Genomic DNA, 25,569 nt, shown 5'->3' on the forward strand with positions numbered 1-25,569 from the left:
CGGTCTGTGCAGAGGAAGGAAGTGGAGGCCGGAAACGGGAGGGGGCAGAGGGTGAGAGTGCTGAAACTGCTGCCAGCATCTCTGAGACCAAGCCGGGCAGCCCCCACCCACCCAGACACAGCAGCGGCCCCGGGCAGGGCACCGCCGGCCCAGCCAGAGGCCTCCCCTGGGCTGCTCTCGATCTGGCTCCTTTGCCCTCCCAAACACTCCCCACTTCCCACAACGCCTGGCCACTTCCTTTTGCCTGGAATGTTCTTCCCCACTTTTCCTCCTTTGAGAGGCAACACCAATATCACCTCTTCTGGGAAGCCTTCCCTGAGCACGCCCCAGCCACACACACACACACACACACACACACACACACACACACACACACGGGCAGGATTCAGTGTGCCCAGACCCTTATCGTAAACGGTACGTTCACGGTGACAGCTGGCACTCATCGTGCGCTGCGTGTTTACAGAGCGCCGGGCGCTCTGCATGGGTGATTTCATTGAATTCCTCTTACGAAAACATGATGTCGTGGTTCTACCAGTGGCTGCATTTTACAGATGAGTAAGCCACGTCAGATGATAAGCAACTTCCTCCAGGTCACACCAGCAGCAAATGGCTGAGCCGGGAGTGGACCCCAAGTCTGACTGCACAGCTGAATTCTTTAACCAGGTGCTGTCCTCTTAAACGAGGCTGCGAACGGTGTCCCTGGGGTTGTACAACACCAAGGATGCTGCACTGGGAGGCGAATCCAGCTTAAGGTTCAGCCTTGCTCCTGCCTACACCCTGGAGTAGCTGGGAGCTATCGAGTGCTCTAGGGGAGAGGAAGCCAGGTTGTAAAGAGGAAGCATTTCTGTGTAACTATTTCTGGTAAACTGTACAAAGAGCCCTCAGAAGTATCTCCAAGTCTTCCCTACTGTGTTGGATATTCTTTTCTCTGACCTGGGCTTCCTGTTCATAAATCTGCCCCCTTGACCCAGCCATCCCTGTCAACTGTGAGATCCTCATGGGCAGAGCGCGAACTTTGGTTTCTTGTTACACTGGGAACTGCTTGGTACATAGGAGGCCAGGACAGATTTGTTGAATGAATGGATGAATGGATGGATGAAGATGGGTCCCTCCGAGGCCAGCAGTAAGTGTAAGAAGCATGATTACAGCTTGAGAATTCTATGTCGGTCTCCCCACATGCCAGCCTGGAGAGCTGCTGGGGGGGACTGACCACGTGGACAGGGTTCAGCTCAGGCCAATGTCAGGCCAGGAGGCTCAGGACCCTTCCTGCCACCCTGCTCTCCGCAGAGGCAGTACTCCAGCCCCACAGGCCTGAGCCCTCAGCCCCAGTAGGGCCCACAGCCCCCCTTCAAGGCTTTCAAGCCCCCCAAGTAAGAGGCCTCTTTCTGTAGCTGCCTCAGGTCAGAGCCTTCTCCAGCGAAGGAGGAAGTGAAAGTGCCTGTGGGTGAGTCATCAAGGGGCCTGGGAGGGGCCTGGTGCCAGGAGCAGCATGGAGGGGAATGCCAGAATGAGGAGCTTCCCAGGGGACACCTGGGAGGACACCTGGATGGGGAGGGCCGGAAGTCGCTGCCTGGCCCCTCCCCAGACACGGGGTCTTTAGCTTGGAGAAGGGGACGTGGAGGAGACACCAGATAGAGACAGACAGGGACCTCATGCCCCCCAACCCGCTCAGTGCAGGGCTCTGACGCCATGGCAGCCAGCTGGCAGCGCGGAGTGCTAACCCCCGTGAGGCAGTTCTGTGCAGCGGTCAGAGGCGGCTCTGGATTGGAACCTTCCGACTTGGAGCCTCAGCTCTGCGCCTCACTAGCCGCATGGCTTCCCCTCTCCGCACCCCGGACTTGCTCTTCTGTAAGGGGGGTGAAGAGGCCTGGCCCGTAGGATTCCTATGACCCAGTTCAATACTCTCACATGTGAAAAGTGCACAGAGGAGGGCCTGGTCCAAGGACACCCCAGTAAATGGGGACTATGCCCCAGGCGGCATCTTGAAACACTATGTTTCAGATGCAGGGAAGCGAATGCAGGCTCGGTTGCTCCAGGACAGAGGAGCTGAGAAACCAAATGGGGGGGGGGAGGGTGCCATCACCCAGAGATCAGCCCCAGCAGGAAGCGGGTGGCACCCCCAGGCCTGCAGGCTACCAGGAGGAGGTGGCTTATCAGAGTGGGGCTCGCCAAGAGGAGAGAGAATCCATATGACAGTGGAGGTGGGTCATGTGGGTCAAAGAGGGTGAGGAAGTCTGGGGGGCAGGCAGAGAATGAAGGGGTGCAGACCTCAGTCACAGTTCCTTCCCAGGAGCGCCCTCTTCAGGCACTCGCTTCACCTCTCAGAGCCTCAGTCTCCTCACTTGTCACCAGAAATAAAACCAACACCAAATAATGGCAAACACGCGCCGTACGTCCTCACACCTGGCCTGTGGAGCAGGTACCATCACTGTTACACCCACTTTGCAGATGAGGAAACCGAGGCACAGAAAGATCCAGTCGCACACGCGGTAAGGGGCAGGGCAGACATGAGCCAGGCCGCTGGGCTCTCAATCCCGCTCTCAACCCTTACGCCAGGCTCCCCGGCTTTCCATCAACCGCTCTCTCCCCAGCCGGCCTCCCCGGTGAACGCCTCTCTCCTCGGAATCTTACCCAGGGCCCAGCTCTGGCACCGGCACCAGACTCATCACTTTCTCCCAGGCTCAGGCCCCCTGGAGTCACACTGACGCGGGTGTGAGCCCTGGCTCTGCCATTTCCCAGCTGCGGGGCCTGGGAGAAGCCACTTCCCTTCGGAAAGCCTCGGTTTCCTCCACTCCAGCACAGGAAGCTGGGCTCCGACGTGGCCGGGATGTGGCGGGGACATGACGCCTCACGCGGGGAGCAGCAGTACTGGGAGATGGGGGGGGGGGGCATCCATGCAAAGCTCCTATCAGGAGTTAATCAAACCCACATGCTGCGACGGTGCCAAGCATTTCTTTGCTTTTCCCAGGTTCTCGGCCCGCAGAGGGCATCAGGGAGAGTGTGCTGGGCACTGTTCCTTTCCTTTCCCGGCGCCTGCCCAGACGCTGCAAGCTGCTTTCCCAGGCTCCTCTGCCCACCGGCGTCCTGCGGGGCTGGGCCAACGGGAAACACTGGCGGGGAGATTAGAGGGTAGGAGGAGGGGAGAGGCCAGGGTATGTCTCTCTGCTTAGCCGGGGGTGGGAGGGGTCCTCTTCCCAGCACTGGCTGCTGTCCTTTGTGTCTTTGCACCTGCAGAAGCACCTCTTCCCCTGCGATCCGACACCCCGAGGCAGTACCACCACCTCCTGCATTTGTCTCTCCGCCCCGGAGGTGGGCAGCTCCTGCCGTCGCCCACACCGGATCGCCTCACCTTTGCTGTTTGGCATTTCAGCTCTCTGTCTGCCATGGACCAACTCCCGGCATTGAGCGTCCTCCATGTGGAACCCCTAGCAGGGCTCTCACTGTTCTCTCCCTCCCTGCCTGGGTGTGCTCCATCCTGAGTCCTGGGCCCTGACTTTGTCACTTGGAAGCCTCCTGCCCCCTCACCCAGGGACCAAGGTAAATCCTAGGTTCCTGGGCTCTCAGCTTCCCCATATTTGCATGTTTTGGGGGTACTTACACAGGCCCCACAGTGTAGGAGCAGCCAAGGGCTCTCCCAGTCCCACGTCACCCTCCAGTGCAGGTTGGAAATTGGGTCTCAGGATAGACTTGCTAGAACCGTGCAGAACCATTGGCGGCTGGTGGGATCCATAGGGGTGATGCATGTGACGAGCCAGCCCTAGGACCCAGCGACACATGTCCCACACCAGCATGTATATGAGTAGCCGTGCTTTTGCATGCATTCACATGTATGTCACACATGTTTACACACCGTCATACCCCCACAGAGACCACGGGCTCAGCAATTGGGGCTCACACAGGCACAGATACATGAACCCCTAATGGCCGACATGCCTACCCACCATGCACACACCCATACATGGATTTACACTCACAGGCACACTGATCAGTGCACACTCATAGTTACAGACCTACACGTGCCCCCATGTGTACACTATCACCTGTACTCAATCTGCTTCATAGTCCATAACAAGCATGCATGCAAACAGCTAACAGACACACACCTCAGCTCGGCAAGGGAGGCACAGGTCACACCCTCACAGACTGGTGTTTACCCTCCCACACCCACAGGGGACAGAACAGCATCCAGACATCCCTCCAGTGTCGCTCCCATGCAGGTGACCATGGGGCTGATCACAGCCAGGGCCACAGCTTCCCACAGCTCACATGTGCCACGGCCCACAGGCACACACACCATCACACGCACAGCCTTCCCGTGGCCATCCTCCTCCACCGTCCCCACAGCAGCCACGTGCTCTGACCCCTCTTGGTGGGACCTTCCTCAGGGAACCCCTAGCCACCTGGCTGCCCTTGGAACAAAAACGTACCCTGCCCACCCCCCACGCCAACCCCTAAGCTGGGTGCCCCGGGTCCCAGGGGAGGAATGAGGGCTGCCCAGAGCTCAGAGTCCTGGGGCCAAAGTCTTGTTTGCAGGCACCGAGCGGAAGTTGCACAACCTGCCCTCGCCGGCCGGGGTGACTCGGCTTATTGTCTCTGCTTCCCCTTGGCGGCAGGCCCAGGCCCAGGCCTGGCTTCTCTGCTCCGGGAGAAGGAAAGGCGGCGTCTCCTCTCTCCCTGCCCTGGCAGCTGACGGCCAAAGGGGCCTCTGTGGGTCCCCAGCCACGTGGGCCACATGCCTGAGGCAGAGAGGCACAGCACTCAGCACCCGCTTGTCCTCGCCCAGGTGGGGAGCTGAGCCCAGAAGAGGCCGGGGCCGGCCCGGTCACGCGGCAAGCAGGAGCCGCAGGAGGGCTTGCACCCGCCTCCACCTTCTTTCTAAACCTTCGTCACAAGGAAGATCACACAGAAGCCAAATCATCCTCATGCAAATGAACAGAGAGGGGGACCCCAGCGTCTGTGAGTAGGGACCCCCTTTCACCCTCCATGGCTGAGCTAGTTCATCAAAGGGACAGTTTGCCAAATCACCAACGCATGAGCTTATGAAGTTTCTAGCCGTGTGTATGAGATGAATCGGCCCCCTTCGAGGGCCGTGGGAAGGCAGGGTCTGGGCCTTCAGAGCCCTCTCCACCTCCGGACATGACCTCTGGGACGTGTGGCTCAGCCTGGGGCACAGTCCACTCTCCCTCAGGATCTTTATTCCAGTTCCTTCCCGAGGCAGCATCAGGAAGCTGGGATAGAGACGAGGTGAACATCCCTGAAAATGCCAGAAATCTGCAGCTGTTATACCATCCCGGCCTCCTTTCTCTCTCCTTTCCCCGCCTCCCTACCATCTCACTTTTCTTCCTACCTGCCTTCCTTTCTCAGTTCATCCCGTTGAAAGTCACTAGGAAGGTCCTGGGGGGAGGGGGTATGGTGGCCCTTTCAAGGTCAGAGTTTAAGTTGGGTGGCACAGCAGCCAGGTGGGTCAGAGGACAGGTATACCCATGCAGGGGATAGAGCAGACAAATAATCTACTGTGGACTCCCCAGCCCCAGCCCCAGCCCCAGCCCCAGCCCCAGCCCCTACCCCAGCCCCAACCCCTGCCCCAGCCCCAGCCCCTGCCCCAGCCCCAGCCCCAGTCCCAGCCCATGCCCCAGCCCCTGCCCCAGCCCCTGCCCCTGCCCCAGCCCCTGCCACAGCCCCAGCCCCAGCCCCAGCTCCTGCCCCTGTCCCAGCCCCAGCCCCAGCCCCAGCCCCAGTCCCAGCCCCTGCCCCAGCCCCTGCCCCAGCCCCAGCCCCAGCCCCAGCCCCAGGCCCAGGCCCAGCCCCAGGCCCAGCCCCAGCCCCAGCCCCAGCCCCAGCCCCAGCCCCAGCCCCAGCTCTGTTCACCAAGGTCTGGGAGCAACAAGGCTCCCGCAGCAATAAGCACACACTGCACCGAGATCCTATTTTCAAAATGCCTTTCTCCCCTAAAAGCAATCAAGATCCTTGGAGGATAATTGACTCCCAGGCTGGGCCAGAGAAAGTATGAGGTGAGCCTGGAACTCCTTGTGTCAGAAAGTGAAGAAGTGCTCTGAGAAAGAGGGGACACAGGAGCCAGCTTCTTCTGCAGAAATCGGATGCTATTTGAACATCAAAATGAGTGATGATAGCAATGGATCCTAGCCCACTGAATAAAATAGGGGAGTGTTTGTTGGGGGTAAGGTGGGCTTGGCACCTAGAAACCAACCAAGCAAACAAAAACAGAAAAATTAACAATTCTGGGGAGCCCAGCCGAGTGGCTCAGTGGTTGAGTGTCAACCTATGAACCAGGAGGTCACGGTTTGATTCCCAGTCAGGGCACATGCCCGGTGGCAGGCTTGATCCCCAGCGGAGGGTGTGCAGGAGGCAGCTGATCAATGATCCTCTCTCATCATTGATGTTTCTATCTCTTCCTTCCTCTATGAAATCAATTAAAAAATATATTTAAAAAATAATTCTAGGGAAAACAGAAAGACATCCAAGGAAATAAATGTCAACCTAGCACTCCACATGGCAGAGCCACCAACAATAGTTACACCGTCACAAAGTAAACCCTGAAGAATTCATCCACCAACGAGCGTATAAGGAAATGGCGCCAGGAGACGCAGGGAGGGAGACTGTCTGGGAAGGACGTGCTTATCTTCCACGTTGGGAAGAGAGTCGATTCCGTCCATGAGTGAAAATGAAGAGGCCGCAGGATCAGCACGCTGGTGCACAAGGGAAAGGGAAAAGAAACCGCCAGGTCTTGTCCAAAACGGTGGCCTCCGGTGCCTGGGGAGTGGGGGCGACGGCAGCTTCAATGGAGGCCGCTGCTGTGCTGAGAAGTCTTGCGGAACAGCGTGCCCATGCAACTTTAATAACAGTTGAAATAAAAATAGAAAAATACAATGGAAAGAAAGACATTTTGAGGAAACAGTCAATTTGGACAATTTGTAGAGTTGACTATTGGGCAACTTCTGCAAAAGTATCCCCCAAATGCTAAAATGCTGATTAAACAGAAAATGACTTTTTAAGGAATTAAAAAAAAAAATCAGTCTAAAATAAAAATTTCCCATGTGATACTATGAAGAAATATCCATAGGATATTAATGAAGAAGAAGGAGGAGGAGGAGGAAGAGGAGGAGCAGGAGGAGGAGGAGGAGGAGAGGAGTACTCGGAGAGTAAATGTCTCGTGACCCTTAGCTTTGGGCTAAATTGGATAGTCCTTGAAACGCTGCCAGGAAGGGGATCTATCCATTAGAAAAATGCGCATCCACTATAGTCAAAAGGACTGTTTCTGAAGCGAGTGTTTGGAAAACCTGTGCTTGGCCTTTGGAGGTTTGGCGGTCTCTTTCCCACCCAAAGACCTGCCCGGGATGCAGAGCGCTTGCATCGGTCTGGGCCCCATCCCCCTGGCAGCCTCCGGGAGAAGAGGCCCCCACTCCTCACAACAGCCTCGGGTGGCGTAAACGCACGACCCACTCCAGGGAGGAGAGAAGGAACTCCTGGAGGAACGAACTGGCTTGCCCAGAGCCTCGCAGTCCCCGAGGAGCCGGACCGGACCTGGCTCACAGGTGGGTGAACTCCAGGCCAGGGCCCTCTCCTCGCTCCTCACCCTTGGCTTCCCCACCTGCTGGCACCAGACCTAATGAGAGCCTCGCTGGCCCCTGAGGTGGGCAGGGAGGCGATGTGTCATCAGAGCACGACCTGCTGGCAGCTCCCGCCACGTGTCATTATGTCTAATTACAGGAATCGGGGCTGCGTGGGCTGGTGGAGCCAGAGCGTCTGTGTTCACGTAATAAGCGGGTATGAGCGGCTGCTGTGTGCCAGGCATTGTTCTAGGCCCTCGTGTTATCAAACGAAGTCCCTGTTCTCAAGGAGTTTACTTTCTAAGGGGTGAGGGACAATAAACATACAAGTCAATACCTAAGGTGCCAGATGGTGACGAGAGGTGCGAAGAAGCAGGGCGGTGTGAGGAGCACCTGTCCGCAGGTGAGGATCCGGCCGGAGGAACAGTCAGGCCATTTCCCTGGCTTGCCCCAACCCAGAGGGTAGTTGGAAAAATAACTGGGGGGTAGAATAAAGGAGCCCATCACCCCAGTTGCCTCTTTCTCCTCTTCTCCTACCTCCTCTCATCTCCTAATATTGCTTTTCTTTAAAAAATTAAATATTTGAAACATACAGAAGTTCTAGAAAATCATATCACAAACACTCATATACTCACAACCCATGTTAAAAATCTAAAAAAATAAAAATAAATCTTTAGAGTTGTGGAAAACAAAAACTTAAAATACAACCAAAGCACCTTGTATCAGTCAGGAAAGTCTAGGTTATGCAGTAGTAACAAACAATCCCCAAATCTCAGCAGCTTTAAATAGCAAAGGCCTGTTTCTCGCTCACTCTCTGTGCTCAGTGAGATTGACTGGAGAGAGTTGTGTTCATTGGAGTCGCTCGGGAACCCAGGCCGACGGCGGCTCCATCATTTTACAGAGCTGTGACCTCAGCAAGAGGCTTCAGGGTTCACCATGCAGGGGGGGGAGGCACGAAGACACCTCACACACCCACTCTTAGATGTTTCCATGAGGAAGTGGCTTATGTCACTTCTGCTCTTGCTTCATTGGCCAGCAAGTCATGTGTCCATGTCCAGCTTCAAAGGGGCAGTAGAGTGTAACCCTCTCACATGCTCAGAGGAGGAGAGAACGGAAATGTTGGTGAGCATACCTACCATTTCCCCTTCCCATTTCCATCTATCCCACCCGCTCCCTGGAATTAGCCCCATCTGCAAGTTGTGTATCATTTTCATCTACGGATTTCGTTTCAACATCTAATATACCTGTATACATCAGCAAATACTATGTGGGGAAATCACAAAGAAAATTAGAAGACGTCTGAACTGAATGACAATGAAAATACAACAGGATGATTTGATATGCATATATATTAAGAATGATCACCACAATAAGGTTAGTTAACACATCCGTCTCCTCTCACAGTTACCATTTGTGAGTGTGTGTGTGTGTGTGTGTGTGTGGTGAAAACTGTTAAGATCCACTCTCTTAGCAACCTCAAGTGTGCAACACAGCATTGTAGTCAGCATGTGGGACTTTACATCCCGGGTACTATTCACTGTATAACTGGAACTGTGGACACGTTGTATATACACTTCAAGTGAGTGAATTGTGTGGTATGTACATTTATTTCAATGGAACTGTTTTAAAAAGTGAGCTTAGCGATTTTCCTCCTTCCCTCTCCCTTTCCTTTCTCCTTAGTCTTTCTTCTCTCCAATGAGTAATGGCTGTTCCCCAGCAATCCCAAGTCCTAAATCCCTACCTCTGCTGCTTTTCTAGCAAATGTCCTGATTTCCATCAGTCCATGGACTGAGCTGCCAAAGAAGGGATTCTCCGGGGGAAGCTGTGGGCAGAGGAGAAGTCCCAGAGGAAACACGGATTCTCTTACCCATGGAGGCTCGGGACCAGGGGGAGGGCGAGACGGTGGGCACCCAGGGTCCAAAATGTGAGAAGGCGCTCACTGCCCAGGTGTGCAAGTGCAGGCCGGCTCCGAGAGGGGGTGCTCCCTTGCGGTGTGCAGTGTGTGTATTTGTGGTGACATACACACAACATAAATTTACCATTGAAACCCCTTTGAAGTGAACAATTCAGGGGTTTAGGGCAGTCACAATGTTATGCAGCCATCACCACTATCTAGTTCCCAGACATTTTCGTCACTCCAAAAGGAAACCCTTACCCATCAGTATTCACTCCCCAACTCCCCCTGCCACAGCCCCTGGCAGCCACAACTCTGCTTCTTGTCTCTATGGATTGGCCAATTCTGAACCTTTTACATAAATGAAATCACACAGTATATGGCCATTGGTGACTGGCTTCTTTCACTTATGTTTTTAAGGTTCGACCATGTTCAGCATGAATCAATATCCCATTCTTTTTTACGGCCATATACTATTCCATTGTGTGGATATACCACATTTTGCCTATCCACTCATCAGTTGATGGACATTTTAATTTTCTCCACCATTTGGCTGTTGTAACTAGAGCCACTATGAACATTTGTGTGCAAGTATTTGCTTGAACGCCTCTTTCCAGTTCTTCCGGGGATACACCTCAGAGTGGAATTGCTGGGTCATATGCTAATTCGATGTTTAACTTACGAAGGACCATCTCCTTGCATTCTACACCTTGGGCATCTAGCTTGCTTCATCCAGGTCCAGCCCTGAGACACATTCACCCATTTATGACTTGACACTACCGTCTCCATCCCCATTAGCAGCTTTGAGGCAAAGGGTGACATGGGCGACAATTCTAAGTCACATCCGGGGCCAGGAGGGATGTCCTGTGGAGCTGGAACACACGGGGAAGGCCGGTAGAGGGACTGGAGCAGTCGGAAGATGCCAGAACACCAGCTTGTCCTTCTCGGGGGTTGGGTCTTCGCACTGTCGGTTGCAGGGAGCCCAGAGCAGAGGGACTGCCAAGGAACTCTTTCTGAGCTGGAGGAAAGATGACAAACTCTGCCTTAAGATTGGGGCGTGCACAGGGACTCCGGGCGAGGGTCCCTCTCATCCCGTGGAGTCCTAACCCCTCGCGGGAGTTGCGGGTAGCCACTTCCAGCTGAGGGCCTCGGTGTCTCTGATTGGAAAGTGGGGATCAGCTGCCCCTGTGAGTGGCAGGCGAGAGTCTGGCTGTGAGCTGGCTCCGTGATCTGTGAAGCTCAGGGGAGAAGTTTCCAGTTGCAATGCCTGCTCGGGGAGCGTCCAGAACGTGGTAGGACTTCAGGTGGGCCCTACTTTATTTGGCTCTACGGAGGCGTCTGGAAAGCTGCGTGCAGTTTGAAATTCTACAGGAGACCCATTTAACACAGGAAAGCCGACTGCTTAAATGCACCAGCAGTGAATCCTCAGGTGTGACTTTTGTGTTCAATCAATTGGTATTTGCATATATTGGCTTTGCAGCTCAGCCAGGTTCTGAAAAGCGAGTCCAAACCGCGTGGAGGTGGAGGTGGAGGTGGCAGGACTCGGATCTCCATGGTTTTCAGAAAATGGGGACTTTCTCCCGGGCCATAAGCTCATCCGCAAGCAGCCAGGGCCTCCCACGTGGGCTTGAAAGGAGAAGGCTCAAGAGGAAGGCCGTGCTTTCCCCACCCACAGAGCCTGAAGGTCAAACCAGGTGACCTAAGCAAGGGGCGGTGGTGCTTTTACCTGGGGAGCTTGTGGATTACCCAGATTTGCAGGGAAGGCGGCCAGGGACTGCCTCCAGAGGGACAGGGATGTTTCAGACTCCGATTCCATCCCCATTTGTAGAGGGAACTTCGACCCCAGGCCAGGCACTTGGTGCTTGTCGTTCCATTTCATTTTCCCAACCATCTCACTTTACAAAGCCAGCAGGGGTCAAAAGGGGAAAGTGTCTCAGGGCAAGTTAAACGCCGGGGCCAGAATCTGAACCCAGATCTCATGGCTCGAGGCTCGGGGCCAGGTCCACCACGCCACCTTGAAGTCCCCTTGAGAGCAACAAGGTGTCAGGCGTGCGGGTAGCTCCGGCGACAGAGGGGACCCAGGCGGTCAGTGCTAGCGTGACCCTGTGGGAAGGTCACTTGTGTCTTCCCTCTTCGGTTTGTCCTGGAAAGTCCCACATCTTTTTGCAGAACTGCTTCCTGGTGTCCTTGTGTGGAGTTGACGCCAAGGGCAGCCAAAGGCAAGGCCTGACTTGGAGGCCAGAGAAGGCGGCTCAGAGCAAAGGTTCAGTTCATCTTATGTGGCCCTCCTGGCCCGGGGCCCCTGCAGGGGGGTGGGGTAGGTCTGCTCATTGCCCTCCCCCACTGTCCTGGGCAGAGGCCTGGCAGGTCCGGGGAGAGTCCCTCAGGCTGGTACTGCCCTCACCCCAACAGAACTGTGTAGGATTCGGAGACTGCATGAGACACTTCAGGTTTAGACCTGGGTTCGAGTCTCAGTCCCATCATTTACTTGGCTGAGTTTCCTCCCCTCTCTGTGCCTTGGTTTCTCCATCTGTGAAATGGGACTGATACTCTTCAGATGGAAGGGGTGAGCTGACATGAGCACATATTCAATGGGAGAGCCCATCGAAAGCACCCCCTGTCAAGGAATGGGAGCTGTGTGAGGTTTCCTGGTGCTCCTCCAGCTCCTGGCAGTCCCTCCAGGGAGCAAAGCCTGTGCCCAAAGTGTTGGCACACCTGCTTGGGCAGATACCATGATGAACCACCAGCCCTGGGCCCTGCCCTCTGGGAGCTCACCGTCCAGGAGGAGGCAGAACCAAGGCAGGCAGTGGACCCCACTGTATGCCTGCAGCAGAGGGACCCCAGGGGACAGAAGGAGGACCCTGCCTAGGGTCAGGGAAGATTTCATAGGGGGAGTGGCTGGGGGAGAATCTAAATATTTAACCACCTGCTGGTCACAGTCACTGATCAGTCAGAAAGGATACCAGCTGCAGGTATAGGACCCATCGGTGTGATTATGAATGTCCTGAGAAGGGACGTTTGCTTTGGGGCCTGACAGGTGAATATGAGTTCTTCAGGCAGGTGGGGAGAAGTGCACTCAAGGCAGAGTCAGCAGCATGAGCCAAGGCCTGACCAGCAGAAAAGGCTGGTGTGCTTAGAGCAGCCTGGCTTAGAGCAGTGTGGCCGGGGCATAGGATGCGTATAGGGGACGAGGTGGAGAACACAGGATCTTGAACCTCAAACTAAGTTTCGGTGACACGGTTAGGACGCTTCTGGCATGGCAGTGACTCCGGTGAACAGGCACTGCAGAGGGATAAGGGCTCCAGTGTCTGAACACGATGCCCATCCCAGGCCCACAGCATCTACTGGGGCAGTGGGGAGGCTCGGGGCAGGGGTCCAGGCTCCTCGCTCTTGGGAGAAGGTCTGGCAAGGATGGGCCAAGAGGAGAGACTTGGTCAAGGCCTCTAGAGTCTAGTGGACAAGGAAACTGAGGCAGACAGTCATTGCATGGGTGGGACCAACACAGAAGGAGGTGGAGACACGGGGGACCCAGGCTCCCTGGCTTTCTCTCCAGGCCCCTGGGTGGCACCCAGGCTTCCTGTCTGCTTAGGAGCTTAGTTCTAGCACAGGCTCTGCCGCGTCTGTGCTGTGTGATCTATTTTTTACTTTATTATTGTCTAAAGTTTTACATTTGTCTTCTTTTTCCCCAGTTGACACCTCTCCCCAGCCATTCCCACCCCAGGCAAGCCCCCACTGCCCCAGTGTCTGTGTCCATTGGTTATGCTAATATGCATGCATACAAGTCCTTTGGTTGCTCTCTAACCTCCCCCTTCCCTACCATTTGTCTCTGGATCTATTCTTGTTCATCAAATTATGTTGATCATTATATCTTACATATGAGTGAGATTATGTGATACTTACCTTTCTCTGGCTGGCTTATTTTGCTTAGCATTATGCTCTCCAGTTCCATCCATGCTGTTGCAAATGGTAAGAGTTCTTCCTTTTTTATAGTGGCGTAGTATTCCATTGTGTGGATGTACCACCGTTTTTAAGCTGTGTGATTTTGAGTAAAGCACAACCCCCCTCTGGGCCTCAGGGTCTCCCTAGACAGCATGAAGGAGCCTGTTGATTCCTCCCTTGCAAATTCAGGGAGTGCCACCCTGATCCTCTCCTGCCAGGCACCCTACTGGCCTCGTGGGAAACGTGAGGGATGGGGACTCAGGTGGAGCTGAGTTCGAGTCTCCACCTTGGGATGTACGACATGTTTGACGCTGAGCACTGGTTACGTTCAGGCCTTCATTTCCTCATCCATAGATGGGCGAGGTCAGCGTTGTACAGAAAGAAGGCGAAAACCCTGGGGTACTGCAGACAAGACAACGGAAGTGGAGCCGTCCCGCTCCCTCCCTCGCCCTCCAAGGGTGTCTTTTCCTGGCAGAACCTTGCTGCCACGGGAGCTCAGTGGAGAGCGAAGAGGGAGCCACACATTTACTGTTCTGTCCAGACAGGTCTGGGCACGAATCGGGGTGTGATTAGTAATGAACAGCCATAAGCCAGGGCCATCCTGAGGAAAGCGGAATCTCTGACCCCCTGGTGATGCAGGAGATGCAGAAATCAGAGCGAGACAGGCCAGGAAAGACCGAGCAGACGCCATGTGAGGCAGCCTCTGAGCGAGGGCAACGGCGCAGCTGGCGCGAGGAGGTTTCCGCAGGCCGGCCGACCGTCTCCAGCAGCCCGAAGAACTTCTGTCAGGAGTTACTTTACTTTGCAGCAGTTTGGGGGTTGGATTTGGATTGGATCTTTTTTTTTTCTTTCTTTCAATTTCATGCTTTTGCTTGCTGGTGAGTGGCTTCATTTCTTTCTTGAATGTGACTCCCTGCTGAGGTGTGTCTTGGGTTGGGAGCAAGAAGGCCCAATTATAGCTGGGTTATACAGGTAAGGAGGTTTCAGAAGCAGTAGTTACGCGGTAAATATCCGGCCCCTTCCATGTTCACCAACCGGCACCCTTGCACGGACCCCGTCCACCGTCCACCATGGTCTCAAGGCCCCAAACTAACCAATTCCTTCATCCTCTCCACGTGGTCTGAGCCCCGCCCCCCCTCCCCACACCCCTCCCCACACAAGAATCTGAACCTAGAGCTCAGGAACTCCTCTGAGAGCAGCTGGATTCGTTTCCTTTCCGCTTCCTTTCTCTTCCTCTCAGTGGGGGCTGGGCTGGGACGCAGCTGGCGGGGTGGAGGGGGGCTCTCCCCCAGACAGCTTCTCTGCACAGCCCCCTCAAACCCTCACACCCGGGCCTGCATTCCTCCATCCTTAATGCCTCCTCTGGGAACACAGGCTTTCAGAAACCTGAGAAGACCAACCAGCCGGTGCAGGGCTGAGGGAGGTGGGCCCAGATGGGTGGGGGAGCAGGGGTGGGGCTTGGCTTCTGCCTTCGATGAAAACAGAAACCTCAGGCCTTTCCCTCTTTCAGCTGCTCTGGAATCCCAGACCAGGGAGCAAAGAGCACGGGCCTTTGCTAAATCCACTTGGGGAGATGGGGGCTGGAGAAGGAGAGGAGCCATGGTACTTTGGAAGGGTAGAGGGACTTGTGCCAGGTCTATCTGGTGCGAAGGTTTCCACACTGGGGACCCTTCGCTGCTCATTCACTTCCAGACAACCGGGCAGACTACCAGCAAGACCAAAACAACCAGAGAGGTGAAGCTACTAGCCCAGGGTCACACAGCTAGGAAGTGGAGGGCCTGGGGTTCAAATCCAGGTCGGTCCCAGCACTGCATGGCCCCCAAGTACATGTGTCCCAGGTACGGTTGCATGCCCTTCCTGCACACCTCTCCCTGGTAAACATGTGAAATTCTTCCCTCCAAGGATTCGTCTTAAAATTGTGACTTCCATCCCTTCACCTTCCATATGGGGAAACTGAGGCCCGAAAGGGGCCATGAATTGCTGGGTCAGACCCAGACCTTGGAAGATGCAGCCTCCTTCAGTGGCAATCTAGTCAGGCAGGCTGGGTTTGAATCCTGACTCTGCCATGTACTTTCCGGGTGACCTTGGCCAGTGGTTGCTACTCTTTTGTGCCCCAGTTTTCTCACCTGTTAAATGGGGATCATAACACCGTCACTGAAGGCTTGCTGTAAAGATTAAAGGAGGTCCTTGGTTTGGATGCAGCGGCATAGTTCCTGGCACACAGTAGGTACTCAGTCCTGCCTTCCTTCTTCCCTAGCAAAGGAAAACTCAATCTTAAAGCGCGGAAATCGGGGCATAGGGAGGGGAGAGCGGGGAGTAGTGAGCTGGGTGCGAGAGCTGATTTGCACTGGCAGGCGAGATGGCGATGGCTAAATAGAGCTGGTTGTTAAATATTTGGGAGTTTCAAGGTAGTTGTTGGTAGCTTTACATCAGCCATGGTGGGAGTACTTTACACCATGGAAATTTGCAAACACCACAAATCGGGGACTTTTTTTTTTTTTTATAAAGGCCAATAATGTAGGATTTGCCAGAAGTAGGAAGTGACTCATAGTATCATTATGCTTATTTTACAGATGAGGCTCTGGGGCTAGCTGTGTCAGCTAAATGTATCTGAAGATCTGGCATAACTTTCAGCTTCACTATTTCCCAGCTGCGTGGCCATAGGCAGGTCACTTTCCCTCTCTGAGCCTTCCTGCCATGCAGGGAAACTGAGGCAAATGCCCAGCTGTATGGGTATCTGTCAAGGGAGCTAACTCTGGCACCCACCACAGAGGCTTGTTGGGATGATGAGTGAAATGACATGTGCAACACGCAAGGTGCAGGTTCTCAGGCTGATAAACACTTGCTATTAATACTATGGTCAGCTGGTGCTGGCTTGCTCTCTTCTAACCATAACCTGGTGAGGAAGATGTTATCACCTCTGATTTCCCAGCGAGAAAACTGGGCCTCTGGTTGGTGAGGGGACTTGTTCAAGGCTTTGAACCTGGTCTGATTGGCCCCAAGGCTGGGTTTCTGCCATCCCTGGGCCCAAGCCAATTCTAGGGCTGCTGACTGCAGGGCATGGGGTATGGTATTTGGCAAATGGCTTTAGGTGGAATGTGTGGGGTCAGAATATCGCCTGTGCCAAGGGGCTGCCTGAGCAACTCTGCCTGTGGTGTAGAATCAAGCAGCACCCACACGTGCCCCCTTCTTCGGGGGTTCTGGAGCCCCCCACTCACTGCCTCTCCTCTGGTGAGCTCTTCTACCCCTATCCCTATGTCCCCCAAAAGCAGGTCCCTCAGAATATCATTGAATAAGGGAAAATGGATTTTCTTTTGCATGATGGGTTAGCCTCTCATTGCCCCTCCTGGGGGCAGGGAGGGGCAGAGCCCAGACCCTGGCAAACCCCTTCTCTTTTTTTATTTTTATTTTTTAAACAAATTTTTTCATTACAGTTGACATTCAATATTGTATTAGTACTGGCAAGTGCCTTCTCAAAGAAAACTAATCAGACTTTCTCTGATTCCCTGCTCTCCCTCTTCCTCTCTGCTCCGAGCCCTGTTTGCCAGTCTCCATCTGGTTCCTTCTCCCCTCACCCCCAAGATGAGCCTGGCATGTTATGATGCCTGGAAAAACCACACCCATTCCCAGAAAACCAGGGGCAGAACTGGGAAACCCAGCAACCAAGTGCCTTCCTTCACATTTGGGATCTGGGGTTCATAGATGGATGGCGCCATCGGCCCTAAATCCAGAGGGCCCCTTGCCTCCCTTCACCTGCTCTGAGAGCAGCCAGCCCCATGGGGCGTGCAGAGAGGCCTCAGGCAGGCCTCAGGCCCAGAGGAGCCTCGCCTTAGCCACATGCTCCAGGAGTCCCAGGAAGGGGCCTTGGGCCCCTCACTTGCCCCCCACCAAAGCCAAGGGGGACACCTGGGGGAGAAATATGGTCAATGGGTTGCACCTGCTGTCCCAGCATCATTGGTAATAGTGGCCCCTTTCACTCGCAGAAGCGTCTTGGGCTGGACAATAGATGAAATGACTACCTTGTTACTCATGTCAAAGGAAACGATCACTGACCAGGTGACCAAATAAATGAACAGATTGTCTTGGTCGGACAGGGAGCCAGGCACCAGCTCTGTGATGTGCGCGTCAATGTCCCCAGTGAGAATGCTTACAGGTGAGGAAGAGCATTGATGCGTGGAGAGGTTAACCGATTTGTCTACAACACGATCTAAGGAGGCATCTGACGGGCCCAGAATTTGTGTTCCAAATTGCAAAAAAAATAAGAGAAACAAAACACACACATACATGTGCATAGACACACACACACACACACACACACACACACACACGCCAGCCTCCGGGGACAGGGAGTGCTTGTCGACCCTGCTTCCCGCCGGGGGAGAGACGGAGGTCGCCGCGAGCCAGGGCGGGGATGGAAACTTTTTACTTTTGCCCTTCCACACCGTGTGGATTTTGAGTTGTGGGCAAGTATTATCTATTCAAAAAATAAACTAAAGAATTATTTAAAAAATTAAAATAGCTAGAAGGGGGTTTGCTGTTTGAAAAAGCGAACCATTGGATGGCATGGGAGGGACTGGCTTCCTGCATCCCCTGCTTTTCCCAGAACACTCAGCTGGTTTCCCAGCATGCACTGGACAACGGGAAATCCTAGAAGGTCAAGGTCCACAGGACTTTTGGAGACCCACTCGCATTGGCCAGTCGGGAAGCTGGCCCAGGGTCACCAGGAGTGAAGGGCAGCCTGGGATGGAAGCAGTACTTCCCGCCCCTGGGTTTGTTGCTCCCGAGGAGCCCTGACTCTGGCGAGTCGGCACCCAGACGGCAGGATGTGGAGAAGGCCCTGCAGAGGAGAGACCCCCATTCTGCATCAGATATAAAGTCAAATCCAAGTCCCCCAATGCAATGACCTCTGTAAGCAACCAGGGTGATCCTGAAGTTGATCATCCAAATCAAGAGGCGTGGGGAGTGAAAAGGGGTGCTCTTAATAACCAGGGCCAAACGGCAAGGACCAAAGAGGCTTCCTGGGCAAACCAGGTCTATCCCCCCAAAATTCCCCGACATTGGGAAGGTGGCAGCATGACCTGTTTGGGACAGAGGACCTTCCAAGGAAGATGGTGGGATTCTGGTACTTCATGCTCAACCCCCTCCTCCCCCCGCAAATACTGACAACAGGCTTCGGGGAAACCCGGGTTCCAATCCTGGCTGTGCTCAAACCACTTTACGTCTCTGACTTCAGCTCCTTCATCTGTAAAACAGAAAGCATGCCCCCTCTCGAGGGACGTGTGAGAACGAAATGTCTCACTGAGCCGGGCAGGCAGAAGGCGCCCGCGAGAGTGGTTTCTCTTCCCCTGATGCAGAGAAATAATGAACCGACACAGGCCTCATCCTGAAACTCTAGGGATGGACGGAGAGAGCCTTCCTCCCAGACCAGATTCACCAATGCCACTGTGGGAGGGAGAGTGTCGGGCGCCACGATTCGAATTCTGGGAGTCATTTTGCGAAGCACCTCTTCATGGTGACTCATCTGGGGACTTGCTGAAAATCCCTTTGAGTTAAAAACAAAAGTCGATTGAGGCTGGGGTTGTACGGAACCTTTTCCCTCCACCCCCTGCCCTCGCCAAGGTAGTGGGGGCAGTGCAAGATTTGGAGAGTCTCTGGGCAGAATTTAATCTGACTTTTCCCCCAGCATGTCACCGGGAGCTGGGACTTGGCCAGAGGAAAGGAAACTGGGGTGAGGAGGAAGAAGGCCAGGGAAATGGGTGGAGATGGCTTCTCCCCTCCTCCCCCGCGTGCTGCTGCTGAACCCTCCAGTCTCTAGCAGTCTCCCGCAAATGCCCCACCCACACCTGTTTCTGAATTATAGTCCAAAAGGAAGTGGGAGGGGGTGTGGTCAGGAGTTCATTATTCCCCTGACACTCAGCAGCAGCCGTCAGCTGGCCTGCAGCTAGACCTGTCTCTGCTGATTATGGCTGCCTGTGTGACCTGGGGCATGTTGCTTGACCTCTCTGGGCCTCATTGGGGAGGCCTTCTCCCAGCACCTACTACCCCTTCCCTGCTTTATTTTCTCCCCAAATTTATTATCTCGAATGCCAGATATTTTTCTCCCCCTAACCCCGCCTCCAGATTGGAGCCCATCAAGAGGTTGTACTACATTTTGTTCATGACACAGTGCCTAGACTAGTACCCGATTGGTAGAAGGTGCTCAGACATACATGTCAGGTGAAGAATGAATGAATGAATGAACTAATGTTTGTTGCATAAACATAGCCAATATCACTGACCGCTGGTAACACTGCAACATACTTCGTTATTTTTTTTTATATACTGTTAGCTTTCTGTTATTTTTTGCAATATTTATCTTTTATATTTAACTTTTCACTCTATCTGATATTTGTTGTGAAGCGAGGTTGTAAACAGATCCCCAACTAAACAGCTAACCAATTTGCAGAATGATCCATTCTGTCCCTGTTGGCTAGTGGAAGGGCTGGGACTGGGCCGGCTCCTCTGGACCTGCTGCTGCCTGGTCTGCCCCTTCTCATACCAGCAGCCCAGAGCTATGCTGCCCGTGAGAGGGGAATTGTTTAGACTCTAGATTAGTCTCAGGCACTGGAATTAGACAGTCTGTGGTCCAGCTTCCAACTCAACAACTTACCAGCTGGGAGGCTTTGGGCAAGAGAATTTGCTTTCTAAGTTTCAGTTCTAAGCCTCATTTACCCCATCTGTAAAATGGGCACAAAAGTAACATAATACCTCCTTCATAGAATGGCTGTGGGACGAACACCACAAGGCTGGCAGAGTCTGGCACACAGTGGGTGCTCAGCTTGTGGCATTACTGTTACAGATCATAGCCAGTTGAAGCTAGTTCATTCACTGGGCAAATGAGGCCCAGTGGGCATCCCCCTGTGCTGGGGCCCAGCCCCAGCAGGTCCAGGGGTTCCCAAAGGTGTGGACGGAGTCGGCGAAGAATGAAGGACATGGAGGCAGCGTTCAGGTGATCATCATAGCGAGGTTCTCTCTTTATTGTCCTGTTACATCTGTATTTATACTATTTGATCCCATAAGCATGCCTCTATAATTACATCATGGTATGTTTTGGGTCACGTTCTATAATTCCTTGTTTCTTATCTGACCTTTGCCAAAAATCCTGTCTCTATCTAGTTCTGTTGATTTTAATCTTGTCTAGGTTAATCTCTGTGTTCCATTACAAGGGCTATTCCAAGGTCACTGCTCTACTGATAGGCTACAAGGAAGTGACTGAAGGAGATTCTCCTACCCAGTAAAGGTTATGTCCTCCCAGCCTCGCTGTTTGCCTTCCCTGGGACTGCCCTGTGTCTGTGGGTCTCCAGGGGTATAAGCTTTGGTGCTTTCCCTGGTGGGGATGCAGCCCCAACAAGTCCCAAATTTATTGCCAACAGTCTTAGTTCAAGTTCTTCATAAGTAGTACATGGTATTTCTGTAACACTAGGGGGATTTACTGATTTATTCTCTTCCTTAGTCCTGTTAACCCCTAACCTGGGGAAACAACCTTTCTTGGGGAGGTGGTCCTGGTTAAAACACATAGCGCTAAGAGGGGGAGCAAACATATGTCATATACACCAGGTCCCTTGAAACATAAGCTGTGCAGATGTTTCTTCCCTGCAGCGACTGCATCAAGCAGCAAGGATGGACCAGCTTCCAGCACCCCTGTGCTCAAACTGGGCAGCTGGCATCCTGGTTCCCTTCCTGCTGGGGGACACAGCACAGTTTTGCATATGGAGAAGCAGCAAGTGTGGAAACAGGAACCGTTCAGCCAGGAGCTGCCCCTTCTGTGGGGGGAGGGGTCACCTGAGGAAGTGAAGCTGGGAACTGAGCTGTGGCTTTGGCCCCCCGCGGAGACTGTCTCCTTATCGGGGGTGTTAAACATTGATTAGTGGGGTCTTCCTTCTTCCAGAAACGTCTGCTCATTGACTCTGACTGGTCTTGGGGTCCACAGGAAGTGGGTAACTCCAGACGAGGAGATGCTGGCACTTGGTGGGTAGGGAGCAGAGCCCCGCATTCAGCAGGCACAAAATAAACGCTTGTTGATTGGCCAGTTTCCGTAATCCCAGGGCTGTCATGGGAGCAGTTAGGTGAGGGGTGCCCAAGGAGGCCAGGGAGGTGTCCATGGGCGGGCCCCTGCAGACCTAGCCCCCGGTGTCCAGAGCCCCAGAAGAAGGGGAGATGCCGGCGGGACTCGCCGCGTGAGTTCGGGCCTCAGTTACCCTATCTTTGAAATGGGGAGGGGTGGCTGGGCTGAGCGAGTCCCCGGCCCTCCAAAGTTCTTGGGAGCCTGGAGGGACCCAGCGTGGCGAGGCAGCCGCCCCGGCGCCCCCCGAGCCTGCGTGGCGCGCGCGCACGAGCGCAGGGGGCGGCGCGGCCCCGCGGCGGGGAGGGGCGGGAGCGCGCGCGCGGCCCGCACTGGCGGCGGCGGCGGAACAGCGGGCGGCCGAGCGTGTGGCCGCGGCGCCGCCAACTCCTGTCGGACCCACGGCTCCGGCCCGCCCCGCGCGGTCCTCCGCCGGCAGCTGAGCCCGCCGCGCCGGTGAGTGGCCTGAGGCCGGGACCCAGCCGGATGGGCCCTCGGCCGGGGCAGGGGCGGGGGCCGGGCCGCGGACCGTCACCCCCACTGGGGCCGAGGGCGGTCCGCGTGCCCGCGCGGCGCGCGCCCCAGGCTCCGCGGGGGAGAGCCGGCGGGTGTGCGCGGGTGAGGTCGGGGCACGTGTGAGCGCGTGAGGCTGAGTGTAGCGTGTCCGCGGCCGTGCGTCCGGCCGTGCGTGTCGGTCTGCCCCCCGGGCTGTGTTCGCAGGGGTGTGTGTTGGTGCCTCGGGCAGAGTTGGTGCGTGTGCACAGCGGAGTGCCTGGCTTGTGTGGTTTGGGGTGCATGGGGGGGGGGGGGGGACACGGGTATGGACATGGCTCCCATTGATCCATTTCCTGAGTGTTCACTACGTGCCAAGCGCTTCAGCTAAGATCTCACTTTTGTGACCGAGTGTGTGTGGGTTCAGGGAGTACACATGTGTGACCGTTCGCAAGTGATTGGTGCGGGTGTTCATGCGCCTCTGAGAACGAAAGTGTTCATTGTGGATGGGAGTGTGTAATTAGTGTACAGGAGTGTGCAAAAATGTTTGTTAGGAAGGCTGAGGGTCCCCGTGCGCGCCCACCAGGACTGCTGTGTGATGTGCCCGCCTGGTCCCAATGCCAGGGAGCCAGCCCATGGAAAGAAGCAGGCCTGGCGTGGTCACCCAGTTGGTGCCAGGCCTTGTTTGGTGATGAGGGGGCCAGAGGTCAGACCCACAGAGCCTGGCTGGGTTTGGCAGAGGGGCGGCCTCAGAGCCAAGCCTTGGCAGGGTCACTGGCCGGACCCTCAGGGACTCCAGGAGGAGCAGACGGCCGGCCTGTGGTGGGCCGGACACTGGGGGACCTGTGTCCAGTTCTTTCCTAGGTAGCCTGCTGGGTCCCCTAGCTTTGTTCTTGTCCCTCTCCGACCCTGGCTAATTTTAACCTTTTCCCTAGGCCTGGTGGGGGCTGGGGGGGGGGGTCGGAGCAAGGCTGGCCGAGGGGAGACCAGGGGTCCCCAGACACTGGGTCTTGGCGGCTCTCTGCCTACCTTGCTAAATAGAAAGCTACGCCTCTGGTTTGTTTGTATCCAGCCCGGGCCTCCCAGAGCCCCCAAGACACTAACAAATCGACCCCAGCAGGCTTGGGACACGGCCTTCCCGGCTCTGTCCCCGCAGTTTTGACTGACAGTTCTTTTGTGCTTTATGCATGTGGAAAATCTCTCCAGTCGAAAGTCTTAATTGCTTTAAGGCAAACTTTAGAAGCTCTGGAGCCCCCTAGTTTCTCTGAATTGTCGAAGTTCAGCCTGCCTTTCTGAGGGAAAATGTCGTCTGCGGCGCTGGCTGTATGTGCGGGGGAACCTCGAGGCACATTTGAAAACCATGGCGTTCATGGAAGAAGAATTTCATTGAAAGGGATGCGGAGCGGCTGGAAGTGCCTGCTCCCCACTCAGCAGCTCACCGAGTGAACTTTGGACGTCTTCTTTCAGCAAACAAAACCTGGAAGGAAACAAAAAGGACCCACATTCTTTTTCTTTTCTTAAAAAATGCAGAAAGAAAGAAAAAAACAAACACCTCCGGGTTTGCTGGCAGTGCTGCCTCCCCTTCCCCCATCAAGGCCGGGCCCTCCCTCCATCCCCCACCCCCAAATAAAATATGCCTGTGGGAGCTGTGGATGAGTCACTCCCTGGCAGAGAGCCCCACGGGCAAACATTTGGGAAGGTTCTTGCCTAACTTCCCAGAAGAAAGGCCCAGGATTTAAAATGGTCCCTGTGGTTTGTCAGCCCCTGCCGTCCTGTCTGCTTCGAAAATGACTACAAAGTAGTTTCTATCTCCGCAAACTAACGTCTCAGACTTAAGCCTGGGCTGGTCTGGGTTCAGGGCTGTTCAGGTTTCAAGAAAAGGTGCCCCTGGCTTTGCCCAGTGGCACTTTTGGTGGCCCTGAGCAAGGAAGGAGCAGGGGAAAGGGGAGGGAAGTGACATGTATGGGGCACCCGCTGCGTGCCCGTAACCCTCCCAATAGCCATGCTGCAGATTTTGGTTTTATCTGCACAAGGAAACTGAGGCCCAGAGAGGTCGAGCCGTGTCCTGGGACCACTAAGAGGAGGTAGGACCAGAATCCTGCCACCTGTCTGACTTCCCACCGATCCTTTCTCCAGCATCAGGAGTGTGACATTTGCCTTGCAAAGGGGCACAGACTGGGTGCTGAGAGCCCTTACACACATCCCCTCATTTGATTTTCACCGTGAGCAAGGTGGTTATTAGCTCCATTCTACAGGTGAGAAAACCGACGCTCAGAGAGATGAAATGTTGTACATGATATTATGAAAGTCGCGCTACAACTAATGGCCTCTGTTGGTTTATTGAGCGCATACCGGTTGCCAGCCAGGGTCCTGTTAGTACCTTATTTCACCCAATCGACTCACCATCACTGTGAGATGGGGACGATGAGGATGCCCATTCTACAGATGGGGAGCCTGGGGCACACATAGATTAAACGACGTGCTGAAGGTCATGTGCTCATGTGCGGTTGGTTGACCCTGGATTTGAACCCATCTTGGCTGAGCAGAGCCCATAGTCTTCTTCCCGCTGAACCTGGAAAGTGACAGTCGCTGTGTCCAGTGTCTGGCCCAGGGCGAAGGTCCAGGATTGTTATCCTGATCTTGGAGGGGAAGATGAAGACACGGGAGGTTAGGTAACGTGGGCAGGGTCATAAACTGGCAAATGGCAAAGTCAGGATCCACGTCTCTGGTTCCAGAGTTGAAGTTCATAACCTTCACCCAGGTCTGTCTGCCTTTGTCCTGCTTTTCTACTGGGAAAAAAAAAAACAAAAACAAAAACAAAACACAAGTGATTAAGTCATGCCAGGTTCCTGCCCAGCTGTCCTCAGAGAGGTCTTTCTGAAGGCCGCCGTCCGTCCTTGTCCCCCGTGGCCTCTCTGGGGTAGGTGACCAGCGCCCAGGGCCAGAGCTGTCAGATAGGAAGGGCTATAGTTCGTTCACATTTCTCTTTCCTCTCTAAGCGCCAGAGATTGCTTTCAGAAGGGAAGTGTCAAAACAATTGTCAGAAAGAGAAGACCATTCCCTTCCTCTTCTCCGGTCAGACCCAGAGAGGGAGTTACAGGGTGGAGAATGGAGGACCCTGGTGAGTCATGCGAGATTAAATACAGGTTGGCACCTCCAGGCTCCTGTGGGAAAGAAGCAAGCTGGGACACTGCCCTCCGGAAGAGCCCAGCCTGCCGACCCCTGATGGCGGAGCCTCGCCTCCCAGGGGCCCGATCTCAGCTCTGAACGGCTCCTTGTCCCTTGCCATTTCAGCCCCGTGCCCGTCTCTTTTCCGCCTTCATTTCCCTTTGCTTCTGGGTTTATACGACACGGTACTTGCGAGGAAGGTGGCGCGTGAGGACCTGTGCGGTTGGGGGGGGCGGGGGGGTGCCCCTGTGAGTGTCGTCCGGTGATGAAAGAAAAAGGCATTTCTCTCCCTTCCCCGTTCTTCCTGCAAGTTGATGAACATTTGCAAATTGCTTTGAGATGCGTTAATTTAAGGTGTGAAATAATAGATCTTGAGCGAAGGCTCAGCCACGTTTCTGGCATTGATG

General features: G+C 54.6%; 1 protein-coding gene across 1 annotated transcript in view; it reads left to right on the top strand.

The window, feature by feature from the left end:
* The first annotated feature begins 21,833 nt into the window (after positions 1-21,833).
* NEK6 (NIMA related kinase 6) overlaps positions 21,834-25,569 on the top strand; it is a 68,208-nt gene continuing 64,472 nt past the window's right edge. Inside the window, exon 1 of the mRNA XM_081104152.1 lies at positions 21,834-21,958. The gene's annotated coding sequence lies outside the window, so the exon portion shown is untranslated. The remainder of the gene's footprint in view (positions 21,959-25,569) is intronic.

The sequence above is a fragment of the Myotis nattereri genome (genome assembly GCF_964212035.1).
Source record: "Myotis nattereri genome assembly, chromosome: 12".
Classification (NCBI taxonomy): domain Eukaryota; kingdom Metazoa; phylum Chordata; class Mammalia; order Chiroptera; family Vespertilionidae; genus Myotis; species Myotis nattereri.